This window comes from Amphiprion ocellaris, chromosome 2 (genome assembly GCF_022539595.1).
Source record: "Amphiprion ocellaris isolate individual 3 ecotype Okinawa chromosome 2, ASM2253959v1, whole genome shotgun sequence".
In the NCBI taxonomy this organism is placed as follows: Eukaryota; Metazoa; Chordata; class Actinopteri; family Pomacentridae; genus Amphiprion; species Amphiprion ocellaris.
Window position 1 is genome coordinate 38,576,989 of NC_072767.1, and position 13,468 is coordinate 38,590,456.

General features: G+C 42.2%; 1 long non-coding RNA gene across 2 annotated transcripts; it reads right to left on the reverse strand.

The window, feature by feature from the left end:
• Positions 1 to 6,863: 6,863 nt before the first annotated feature.
• On the reverse strand, positions 6,864 to 12,413 carry LOC129350975 (uncharacterized). Of its 2 annotated transcripts, none has more exons than XR_008604576.1 (2): positions 12,139 to 12,413; positions 6,864 to 7,858 (listed from the first exon to the last, which is right to left on the reverse strand). It is a non-coding gene; the product is annotated as an uncharacterized LOC129350975 (long non-coding RNA). The 2 variants fall into 2 exon arrangements; XR_008604577.1 differs by having other exon boundaries at positions 6,864 to 7,861.
• Positions 12,414 to 13,468: the final 1,055 nt, after the last annotated feature.

A 13,468-nucleotide genomic window follows, 5' to 3' on the forward strand; every position in this document is an offset into this window, starting at 1 on the left:
AAAACAGGAAAAAACTAACAAAAGACATTTCAATTTGCTGTCTGTATCAGCTTCACTTTAGCACCACCATCAGGCAGTTTCCGTTTTTACATGTTTTTGTGATCATTTTGGTGACAACATAAATAAATTCTAGCAGTAAATACATGCAGAGCCTCTGTTTAATATATGATAATGTGTATTCATCTTTAAAAATTTGGTAATAGAGGAGAAATGATTTAGTAAGTCAACTAGTTCACCCAACCACTGTTTAGCGAACTATATTTATTCATATGTAAGCTCCAAAGGAATATGAGTTTGTTAAGGCCAAAGAAATGCTCAGTTTTTTCTAAACCTGCTTTCTGAAGTACAGCACTGATGTAAGATATCTGCACGGTTAAGCAACAGTATTATGTTCAAGAACAACATAAGCATGCTTCTTGATGGGTCGTGTACAACTAGATTAAAGTGAAACTGCAAAATTCTAACTCAAATGTTGTAACAGATAGATGGACACATTTAAGGGGGCACTCTGGGAGCTTTTAGAGTTTTCAGAAACAGAGGAAGGCTTGAGGACTTTTCATGTATCAGTGGAGCTGCACATTAATGGTAGAGACACTACATAATGTACTTGAGTTACATCACTGCTGCTGCACTGCAGCACACTGTAGTGGATCTCCATCTCATCCCTTAATCCAGGAATGTCAGACAAACAAGGAACATCGGCTGGCTTTGTTTAAAGTATTACATATGGTTGCTCCTTGTGTGCTCTCAGAATGTTATATATTCTTCTTTATTTTTTATATTCAGATGCACATGTCTCTACAGCATCATTTCTGACAATCATGTCACAAGACATGTATTCTTTATTTTGTCAGGGACTATGGAAGACAGAAACGAAAGAACAAATTAAGTACCAGCTGTTTGAAAAAAAAAAAGTTTGACGCAGTAAAGAGAAGCCGTACTTTCACTTCCTTAAATACATTTCTCTTATAAGAAGCAACACTTGGTGGTGTGAACATCAATAATGCAGAAGTGCACAAACTGCAGATGGCCCCTACAATATCTCTATAATAAATTAATAATAAATAATAACAACTACTTGCATTGGTGATAAATTACTATAGATATGTGACAGATTCCAGAGCAGTAGTAAAAATATTAAAATATGTCCTACATGTCTAGATATATAATATACTACTATCAATACATAATAAATTACTTGAATGAGAATTAGCCTACTATCCAATATGTAATATATTCTTTTTAGTGGTAAAAAATTACTATACGCTAGTAATAAGTTACTTAGAAGTTGTACTGAATTACACTAAACCAGTAATACATTATTGGAATAGGTAATAGATTCCTTTAAATTAGTATACAGTTACCAGACAGACAGACAGACAGACAGAGACAGATAGATAACTTGTAATAAATTGGCTTTACTGAGCAACTGGTTACTTGGAAAATTAAATTGTCAATCATTAAACTAGTAATAGATTACAACAAATATGTAACAGATTGCTACAGATGGCTATTATTGTCTAATAGATTTCTTTAAATGTGTAATAGAGTACAATAGTAATTACTTTTAGTGGCTTAACTGGATTACTTTAAAGCAGCCTTCTAATAACCAGCTCTGCGACAGGCGCTTCAGCCTGACTTTCAAACGTGTCAAGTTTTTCAATATTTTGCCATGTTAAAGGAGCATCAAGAGTGACATTATACATTTCAAACCCATATGAGTTAGTATGTTATACAATGCTTTGAGGTCAAAGTTGAAAATGAACCCAGATCAACCCCCCAGCCAGTCAGAGCATCAGTGAGGGTTTGCAAATATATAGTATCATCAGTTAGTCCTGTTCAAACTCTAACCTGACCTGGGTTCATCTAGTTATGAGCAGTGTGAAATCTTGTGCTTTTCCATATGCCAGTTGTTTTCCCAGTGTGTTTATGCCTTTTTTGAATTCTTATTTTGTTCTGTTGTTTTGCACCTCAGAGTCACTGTATGTAACGTCTCTGAATCTGAAAATACAGGTATCATTTTATTGTGTGATTCATTCTTCTACTCCTGCAGTTGATTCTGCTGAGTGGACAAACTATAACCAATACACAATTTACCTCATCTCTCTCCCTCTGCATTACCAAAGCAGTTCTCTAGCATCTTCTTCAACTTTTTGTATGTGGAAACTCCCTAGTAGTACAGAATATTAAAAATTATGACAACCCATCTAAAGTACCTTTGTTGTGACTTTTGTAATACTATTTTTGAAATATTATTATGTACTACTGAGTATTGTTCAAATATCTGGACAAACTATATTTTGATGCTTTGGCAATATTGTTTCTTGAGACTTTCATGGTAATAAAGCCCCATTAAATTGAATTTAATGGAACTGAATTGAAGGGCTGCACAGTGGCGTAGTGGTTAGCACTTTCGCCTTGCAGCGAGAAGATCCCTGGTTCGCGTCCCGGCTTTCCCGGGATCTTTCTGCATGGAGTTTGCATGTTCTCCCTGTGCATGCGTGGGTTTTCTCCGGGTACTCCGGCTTCCTCCCACAGTCCAAAAATATGCTGAGGTTAATTGATCATTCTAAATTGCCCGTAGGTGTGAATGTGAGAGTGATTGTTTGTCTTTGTATGTAGCCCTGCGACAGACTGGTGACCTGTCTAGGGTGTCCCCTGCCTTCACCTGAGTCAGCTGGGATAGACTCCAGCCCCCCCATGACCCTAGTGAGGATTAAGCAGTGTATAGATAATGGATGGATGGATGGATGGAACTGAATTGAATTAAATTGATCTGAACTGAATTGAAATAAACCAAATTAATTGTAATTGAACTAAGTTGAATTGATAAGAGATGAAATTTAATTAAAATTAACTGAATTGAATTGCATTGAACTGAATTACATTAAACTGAATTGAATTGATAAGTAGCCAGATTTGGGGAAACAAATAACAACAACACCACCAACAACAAAACCAAACAAGTTGACCTACTGACAGCTATAGCAGCTATAGCTAGACTAACATAGCAGCAGCGCCTCTGTGCTTTTATTCTGTTCACTTTGACCTACATAAAATGTTGCTTACATAATAATAATTCTAATCTAAAAAAAAAAAAATTAATTTTACAGATAATATATATAGAGAGGTAATACAAGTTTGCTTAATCCAAAGGTCTAAGTATCTCATCCATCAATGGATATAACATATTCCACTGGCTGGCAGCGCACCATGTAATTCATCAGCTCCGTAAATGTTTTTAAGAGGCATCAAGAGTTACTATTTTCCACAACTGAAAGTTAACATCTCCTTGAGGTTAGTGTCTGCATGAGAACGCTACTAAAAATGGACGTTGATCAAGATGTGTATCTTCAAGGCTGTGGCAAAAGTGTAACTGCAGGGTTCATATTCAGAGGCCTCAATAAGCTACGCTAGTCTAGTTATGTCCACTAGGTAGCAGCCGGTGAATCTTAACACAATCCCTCGTAGAAAACTGCTGCAGTACACAATTTTCTGCACAGTGTGGGGTATGTTGAGGGACACCTTTTACTAAACACCTTGCATCACAGAGATTATGTCTCAGTCATATTCAGTATTAATAATGGCATACACCAAGTCTGGAAGGCTGGCTGATGACAAGTTCAAGCTACTAAAAGACAAAACAAAAGGTCACAACAAAGGAGTAAGCTGATGGAAGTTCATTGTCATGCACAATTACAACTGCAGACCAGTTTGCAGAAACACAAACATGCACTTGCAATAAGCTATTTGGAAATCCTGCACTGTGTCTAAACAAAATGCACTCGGTGCAGGCAATTAAGATTAGAGAGTCAAAACCACAGTCGTGTTAAAAATAGACGTTGATAGTGCTGCAGTAAGCACTCTAACTTCTGAACTACCCCTTTTCTACCTCGGCACCTCCTACGCAAGCACACCTCATGGCTTCCTGTGCAACACCACAGTTTTCCATTGTGGCAGATTCAGTCCTGTGAAGCTTCACTGACAATGTTAGTCAGGTGAGAAGCTGCAAAACAGACCTGCAGAGAATCTATAGAGGAATGGTGTGCAGAATCAGAAGAAAAAGGCAAACTCATTGCTTCTCTTGTACACATATGTGAATTATTTAATGGAATTCTGTCAACTTGAGAGGGAGAAAGAACCTGTCATTTAGTTAAATTAGCTAATTACTTGAAGAAGAGAAACCCTTTGTGTGACAGTACTTCTTGAAGTGTCCCAATCTATGAATGTTTTTGCTATTTTTTGCCATGTCATTTATATTTTTCGTAGACATGACAGAAGGGGGCACTCTAAGCAAACCTATGGCACACTTCCTTGTGCACACTGGAGTCTGGACCAGTACCTTCTCTGAGAGGTTCATTGACTGCAGCCTACAAGTACTGTGTCCTGCACTTGACTCTCTGTTTGATGTTGATTGCTATTCCAGAGCCGCAGCTTTGCAGAGGTCCAGTGTTTGGATGCCTCAGCAGCTGAATGTGACTGTGATGCCTGCTTTGTTTGTATCTGATGATTATTTACTTAGGATTGCTAATCTACTGCATATTAAAAATCAATACACATTAGAATTTTCCAGACATAGCAGTTGAGACAACCGTGCTAGTGGCTGTTTGTTTTTTTGACATCAGCGTTGTGAGGATCACAGAAATGTAGTAGCACAGTGTCGAACTGAAAGACAAAGATGCAGAAAGCTGCCCGTGTGCCTTTAAGAGGCAAGATCACATTGTTATTCTGGGTTTGTCCACAAGCCGACTGTGGAGGTGGACAGATAGTGGTTCTGAGGGTGGTGTGTGGAGGAGGTAGAAGGTGTGGGAGGGGCGAGTGTAGGAGTCTCCTAATATGAGTCTCAAGGGGCCAGTATGGATTAGAGAGAGAGAGAGAGAGAGAGAGACTGAGATGTGTATAAGATGTCCTTTAGATGCATCCCATGTTTTACAGCACCGCCAAAGGAGGCAGATTGATCCTGTGTTCCCCCTCTCTCCTCCAGAATGGTGTTGCAGGCTGAACACTCAAGGCTACTACCCATTAACGAGCCAATAATTTGTGTCATTATGTGAAGACTGCAGCTGGTGCTACTGATGCACTGCTTCTCACATGTCGGGGCTGAAGACTGAAAGGAGTCTTAGCGCTGCTCATTATAAAGCCGGCCTCTCATCCCTGCTTCCATCCTTTGTCTTGGAAGCCAGCATGGTGAGCAAGAGAAAAAAAAAAAAACGGGAAAAAAAGGCTTGGCCTGGATAGCTTATTTATTTCCTCTCCAGCTCCCTTTTTGAAACACAGCATACTCAATATAAAATCAATGTATTAAGTGTTCTCAAGTATGCAGAGTGACGTGCTGCCATTCCCACTCTATGCCTTTGGCTGTGATTACAGCTAATTTGAATGATTGAAATGCTTCCATAGTGGAGCCGGAGTGAGGGAAGTGAAGGGCTCACACAGATGAAGGGGGAGGAGGCGAGAAAGGCTTGGCTCTACTCCAGGTGGAGGAGGTGAGTCATTCCCCACACAGATAGACAGTCTATCAGTGTGTGTGTGTGTGTGTGTGTGTGTGTGTGTGTGTGTGTGTGTGCGTGCCTAAATTGTTGTCGAGAGAATAAAATAGCGCTGTGAGCAATAGAGTAATAAAGGATGAATGCAACTGTATACACTGTGCATTTCTGTGTGTGTTTGTGTGATTTTTGTGTTGCTGGTTACAGTGGGTATCTCTGCGACTATCTGTGGTCTTTAGGCCGGCTTACTTTCCTAGGTGGGCGTCAGATTCACATGCTCAGCATAAAGAATGAGGGCAAACAGGAGTTTCAGTTGAGGGAAATAATTATTTGACATGTGCTGCATCTTACATCTGCAATGATCTCTTTATTCAAAGTAGCATTGCCTGCATGCATAGTTGCATATTTGCACACTTTTCATCAATTAAATGCATTTATGTGTATACAATTCCATGCATATTGCTCATTCTCTCATTCATTATGTTTCAGATGCACAGCGACTTTGGTTTTTGGGTTGAATGGACGTCAGATTCCTGCGGCCTGAAACCCAGCGAGCGCATTAAGAAGTTTCAGAGGCATGTTCTTTATCTCTATTTCATCTCATCAGAATAGTGTCTTGAGGTTGAGACCTTTTTTTTTTTTTTTTTTACATTATGCAGACGTCAACCATACGCACGTACACAAACACACCTAAAGGCGTCCACCCACAGTTATCGTTCAGACACACGAGTTTCTTATTGTTCCACTTGCTCTTGAGAGGCGTGCTTGCTTTCTTAGCAGATCGTGCAGACACATCTCACTATATTCATACGGTATTTCTGGATGACTGCGAGCAAGTTGTTGGTTACTTGTCCTCCAACAAGGGAGGGGTGTATACAAAGAGACATTCTGTTCTAGACAAAGCAAACAAGCAGGCATACAACTCTGCTGCCTTCTTCCACCCCCGCCTGCCCATGCACCCCAGCCCACTAGCCTGTCTCTTCCTAATAACTGTGCCAGACTCACTCTGTCTCTGTCTGTCTGTCTATCTATCTGTCTATCTGTCTGTCTGTCTGTCTGTCTGTCTATCTGTCTATCTATCTATCTATGAGTTTATGAGTCTATCTGTCTGTCTCCTCCACCAACGCCATTGAGGAAGCGCAAATAAAAAGTTGTTGTCATGGAAACCTGCCGTGCCTTTCCTCCTCTCCCCTCATCACCCCCTCGGCACACTCAAACTTGTAGACACACATGTGCACACACACACACACGGCAAGCTATCTCATTCTAGAAACGCTCGAGAAACACTTCAAGTGGCAACGTCAGAAGAAATAAAGACGTCCAACTCTTCAGGAGACAGAATGCAGAGAAACACTAGAGAAAATAAGAAATCAGACGCAGGGTGCATGGCTTTATTCACTATGGGTGTCCTACTCTGTGTTCTTATTCTTGTTATATATGAGGAGCTGTACTCAATGCATTCACATTTGACATTCTGATCAGCAGTGCTATGTGGAGTAAAACTAGCAAAAACATAGAGAAAATCTTCTGTATTCAGATGTATAAGTTAAACCTTTCCCAGTTCCAATAAAGATGACTTTTTTCACTTGTCTGCTAAGGCCAAAAAAAAAGATCAGTCATGATCAATGCATACTGCACATAGTCACAGAAAAGCTACACACGATCTAAGGCTCTCCTGCAGTCGGATAGAGGCATGTTTCACAGGTTTTTCCAGTTTACTCTTCATAGAAATGTATATGTACTTCACTCTAAAGATTAGCAAAACAATCCTGTTTCGCTGCAATATTGAATATCTTAATAATTCATACTGCACAGGCATTGTAAATACTGAAATCTGGTTTTAGGCATATAAAAACTGAAACTCAGTGGTGGTAGCCTGTAGGCCAAGGTTCATGAATGCAATCAACCACTGAAATGTCCTTTTTGATAAGAAACAACCACAGGACTTGGCGCTCCTTGATGAGCCCACCAAACCAAGTGCAATTTTCAGCTGTAGGAGCAGCTGGCCGACTGCTGCTGTTGTTGATTTTGTCCCTGTGGTGACAACGTGGTCCTGAGGAAGCCGGCCTCTCTTGCCGTTTCCCAGGAAAAGCAGTCACACATTTACACACACAAACCGTAAGGCAGGTTGCCGTGGGTGTGTCCCCAGCTGCTCGCAGGGCTGACGCACTTCCACTACGCCTCCCTCCTTTTGCATCCTCCCAGCGGACGGCACACGTCCCGCAGGTCTACCACTCATTCAAGGTGAGACGCAGATGACATGACAAGTTGCTACCATGACAACGGCTGGTTGGGTAAAGCCATGCAGCATGAGACGACATGTTGGCTGATAATGAAAGGGCCCCTCCTTTTCTGCTCTTCCTCTCCCTCTTCTACTGGAACAGAAGAAAAACAGGCTAACTGTCACGGTGTTGCAGTGTTTTGTTGTTTTTCATCCTCATGCTATCATTGTTTTGTTGTTAGGTTGTTACAGGCCTGTGCTGATTTGTACTGTGGGTGTTCTGCAGATTCTGGTCAGGTGTGTTTCTCCCCCTCAGTCAATATCTAATCAATTCACTAGATGTAATTGTTCAGGCGCTGATTGCTTCTCGAAGCTGTTTTCACCTAAATTGTGTTTTCTGCTGCTGCTATTTGACAATTTTTCTTGTGTGGGGCGGTGTTGAGTTCAGCACATTGTTGCTTTCAAGACCAGACAGAGTATAATTTGAATGTTAGCTTTGCCAGAGATTGATGAGCCTGCACTTGCTAACTCTGTCCTGATGTGATGCATTGAGCATGATTGGCATGTGAGGAGAGAAAATAAGCCAAAAGAAAACAGAAGAACAAAGTGTTTGTCAAATTAGTCTATCATCCCCCCAACAGCTAATGTATTTGATATGATAATTATGTTTGTTTATTTCCCAGCTACTTGTTACACTAATTAGACTTTAACAAGCTTATTAAGCAAAGGTCTGCATGGGAGTTTGTTGTCATGTTTGTGTTGTGAGAAGTTTCTTTTTTCCATCAGAATCCAGACAATCTATAGTCAGTGTTTCAATCAGTGTTTGATATTAATCAGTTCAGCTGAGTTGGAACTATTCAGGTAAAACATCAGAGGCCTTTACTACTAAATAAGAAAAGAAAATCAATATTCCATATGGTATCTGTGCCCCTTCATCTGCAAATCATTGTGTCTTATAAAAGACCATTTTCTCTTCCTTCTATTCCAGTTCATTCATCCTACTCTAAATATTGTGTTCAGGCGGACTGCCACCTCAAGAGCCTGTAGATGAGAAGATACATTGCTGGTGACATTTAAAAGGAGTCTCTACCTCACTAACCCCTCATCTGCCTGTCCATTGTCTGCATCCTCCGTGGCCTATAATGAGAACGTGCACGCCCAGGCCATTATAAATAGTCCGTGTCCTGGTTAAATGCAACACCTCTCTTTGGGTGCTATTTGGGCTGCATGATTCACTGTGATTCATGCCAGTGTGTGTGTGTGTGTGTGTGTGTTCTCTCTCTGTTCTCACACATGAGCTGGGTGACCGGGGGTAGGAGATAAGGAAAAGCAGTGGGAACATGGATCATTGGCACGTGTGTGTGTGTGTGTGTGTGTGTGTGTGTGTGTGTGTGTGTGTGTGTGTGCATACATGTGTGTAGGTTGTGCCATGTGTGTTAAATTGAACAAAGAGACTGAAAATGCACACAGCTGAAGAGGTAAATTTATCAGCCCACTTTTGAGGCCTACTTGGAGGAGGGAGTAAAAAATAGCAAAACACAAATGACCAATCATTTCCTCCACTGCTGCCTTGAACGTCATCTGTAATGTGTGTGTGCTGTACACGTGCCTGCTTGTGTGCAGGAGCAGGTGCACCAACTTAAAGAATGGAGAACCTTGTTATCACGCTGCTGGTATTTTCCTACTGTGCATGCATGCTATACATCACCTCCTCCTCGGTGGTGATAGACACGGTGATTGAGTGATGGACACCTATTTAATTGCACCCAGCTGTGTGTTGCATGTACTGGTAAGGTAGAAGGGAGAGGCAAGAACTAATGGATTGATACGAGAGCCAGCCAGTAGGGCACATACTGTTCTGTACACTTTGCAACCTAATATGTTGCCCGCTTGTTTAGCTTCTAATTATTTACACTGATATCACTTGGCATCTGCTGCTGAGACTGCGTGCGTGTTTGTGTTTTTCGTGCATGCTTGCGTGTGTGCACGATTTTCTTAGTGCACAGCAGCTCCCAGTGGCCACGTGGGTGTGTGGTGGGTAGCTTAGAGTTACATTAATAGCCAAAGGGCAGGCAGGCAGGCAGGGAGGGAGGGAGGGAGGGAGGACATAGACAGGAAGGGGAAATACAGTTTGCTGGTCGCCCACTTCTTCCTGTGTGTCTCCTACACTCGCAGCCCACGAACCAGAGCTGCTTCTAAAACCAGTCTGTTTGCTTGCAGTCTAGCAGAGATAAGATGGAACCAAAGGTAAACATGGTGACAAAGGGGCGAGGAATGCCACAAGAACAATAGCGATGTCTTTGTCATTATAGGAAGGTTATGCAAGTTACTGGAGATCACTCACCCACGCGGCCCTACCCTTTCATTTTCTGCTTGCCAAGTGTGTTAAATGAGGCAATGCAAGTGTTGCAGTAACTACAGCAAAAAAATAGATCCTCCTTTAAATGATAAGCAGTCTGTCTGCCTCGTCTGATCTGATAGATTATTAATATTCACAATAAACAGTTGTTCTGCCAAACTCAGGCTGCAGTCAACAAAGATGACAATATAAGAATTGCAGTACCGAGACATGTCCAGCAGAGGTCCTTCTCTCATTAGCTGTTGTGCAAAAGCAGTAAGAAGGTGGTAAAGGTGAACCAGGAACAGCTCGAACACTGTAACAGAGACCAGATGCTTACATGACTGCATGATACAAAGTTTCATCAGTCGGAAATGCTGGGAATCTCAATCCTTAAATATCTGGGTCACATTTTGGTCATTTTCTATGAGTTTCACACCACCAAGCAGCCTCTTCAGCTGCTGACAGTGTGTAGGAGCAGGGGGCCGCCGCTGATTTGTGGCGACACAGGGAGAAAGATCAGATTGGTGGATAACAAGCCCCCGGTTTGCACACAAAACTGTGCTCTGGTAAGAGGCAAAAACCCACTCTCCCCCCCTCTGCCCTTCTGGGATCCCACATCCCCATTGAACTTTCCACCCACTCACCAAGGAATGTGGAGAGAAGGAGGAGGAGGAGGGGACCATAAGAGGCAGAGATGGGGGGATACAAAGGGGAAGGGAGGGACAGGGAGGTGAAAGAGAGAGAAAGAAAGATGGCAGAAACAAATTTTGAAATGCAGTAATAACAAATGGCCCCCATGACAGCAGTTGGAGACATCAGGCCTTTTTTGTGTGGTAATTAGAGAACAGGGGCAGGAATGTAAGCCAGTGATGACACATCATGTGGGTCCATGATGTACAGGAGGCCATTTGAAAGGGGGGATTGCATGGTTGAGGGTTTTCCAGTGTGGATCAGGTGGGGATTGATATGAACAAAGGACATATAAATGCGCTGAATATAAAACAAAAAGCACACCTACATAATTATGTGATAACATGGCAAAGTTTCTGCCCTTACTTTAACTTAGTCCTGACAGTATACTGTGTTTGTGCATGTGTGACTGTGTGTTATGTTTTGCTATTGTCCCAACAGCAAAAGCCTGTTGGTGCCACATGACATCCTGAAGCCCTCAGGCGCTTGTTTCATTTTGTTTTTGACGCCACGCTCTTGTCAACAAGTTGCTAATGCCTCTCTCCGTCCCCTTTTCTCCCCCTTCTGCTGACTTTCTCAGAGGACCTAAGCGCTGATGAAAGCAGGTGCCTCGGTACGCCTCTCATTGAATTAGGAATTCCACAGCGTAACGTGGCAGCATTGTTGATGAAAGGTTAGAGCTGTTTCAAATTCTCCCCCTAAATGAAAAGGCCCTTCTCTCCAGCGGTTGTGCAAAAAGAGGGATGACATTTTGGTTGCATCAGCTGTATATCTAAAGTGTCTGCAGCAAAATGCCAAAACGATCAAAGCCAAATAGGGAGGATAATACACACAGAGAGCACCTAGGCACTCTTTGTTAGGTTATCTACCCACAAACCTTAGTCAGGCCTCATAAAAAGTCATTACGCCCCTCAGTGATAATTCTATGAATACCACCCATTTAATGATAAACATTTACATGGTGGCAGTGAAAGGTATTTATCAGGTCTTTACATTAGGGATTAGATTCGGTGGCTGAATTAGTGTCTGTTCAAGGGCAGAATGGAGGATTGGAAACTCAGTGGGTGGAACATGAAGAGATTTCATAAGAGGAGGCAGGTGGTGGTGACACAAGACATTAAAGCTCTCTCTCTCCCTTCCTCAGGATCAGTGTCTGCATCTTGCTCTTCCTGTCTTTTCTTCTCATGCCTACCTCCAAACACACCTTTGTGACACATCGCAGCTGTGAGTGGACACATTCTGTTTGAGGACTGAGATGGAAAATGTTGTGTTTTGAAAGATCACAACGTAAGAGGCTAGATCCTTCACCTTTCTTTGTCAGTGCCCTTGTTCAGGTCAGCCACGTCACTCCCCCCATGCATTGTTCATTGTTTAAAGAGCTAGACGTGCTATCTGCTTACCTCGCCAACCTGCCGCCGATCTGGCAATGTAAGTCTCTCCGTGTCCTTTCAGTGACTCACTAGGGATCAGGCACTCGATGTTTGCTCCTCTTCTCAGTCGGTGACACCCCACAAAGAGGGAGTCATCAGGCTGGAGGTTCAGTCATATATAAGGATTATCAAAGGAACATGATGTCGAAAGGTAAACTTAAACTCTGCGCCCGCCCAACAGGCAGACAGAACTGGGAGGCAGCGCAAACAGAATGGATGTATTTGCTTTTCATGTGAAAATCAATGGGCCCAGACAGATGGCGGTTTGTTTCCTCACTATTTACTCCCCGGCTTCATGACAAATGTCCTTGCTGCCCCTCCTGGGCTGATGGTGCGCAGGTAAGCAGAAAGCCATCCCTTCCCTCCCCATTCCAAATGGATGACAGATGTGCCGGCTACTGCCCTCTTTCTTTCTTTCTTTCTTTCTTTGTGCCACTAAATCTCCCATGTGCTCTTCAACTGCTGACCTTGCTAAGCGGCAGCAAAAAGACCTATTTCAAAGGAAACTACTTATTTGCTTAATAAGCCGCTCCATCAGATAAACACATTTATCTTCATTTTCTATCAGAAGTGTTGACCAAATAACTGTTTGAAAGCCAACTGGAAATATTCCGCTACTGAGAACCATAATGCAGTATGGTTTGGTGACTCATATTGTGAGACAGGAGATAGACATGGTCCGTTACCACCAAAGATAGATGGTGACAAATACGTTGATGAGCGCTTCATGCCAGCCATGCCTGAAGTGTCTGAACTCAGAAGGAATGCTGAACTGGCTCATGTTAGAGGTCCTAAGAGGAAGCGATAAACAAAAGATGCATGGTCACTCTTTCCTGAACTTTAAAGAGGATACCTCTCTGTATGACTCACAGATGTTACAACAAACTGGCTGCGTATCAACATAAGAGCTGTAATATCTCTAGTTCATTCAAAGAGGAATAATTTTTAGATCAGCGCACCCACTCTGAAGCCATTTTCCCTGGACGCAAATTTACACAAATTGCTTTTACTGGAATCTGCCCCAGCTGAGACCGTGTGTGAATATTTTTCCTTGTCTCATACAGTAGAAAACTCCTGCTCTAGAGGCAAGAATGATCCTCACTGGAATCAAGACTGAGGTCTGCACTGCTCAATCTGTGGGTTTTAATAGAGCCTCGTGTGGAATCAGACTTTCCTTCTGCTGCTCGGAGAGATATTTTTAGTCAGACAGTGGCACTTCTGCTCAAGTACAAGACGGCACAGAGGGTAAATTTATCTGATTTAGAAGTTTTCAGATATAAGCGTCACTCAAAGGCAGACT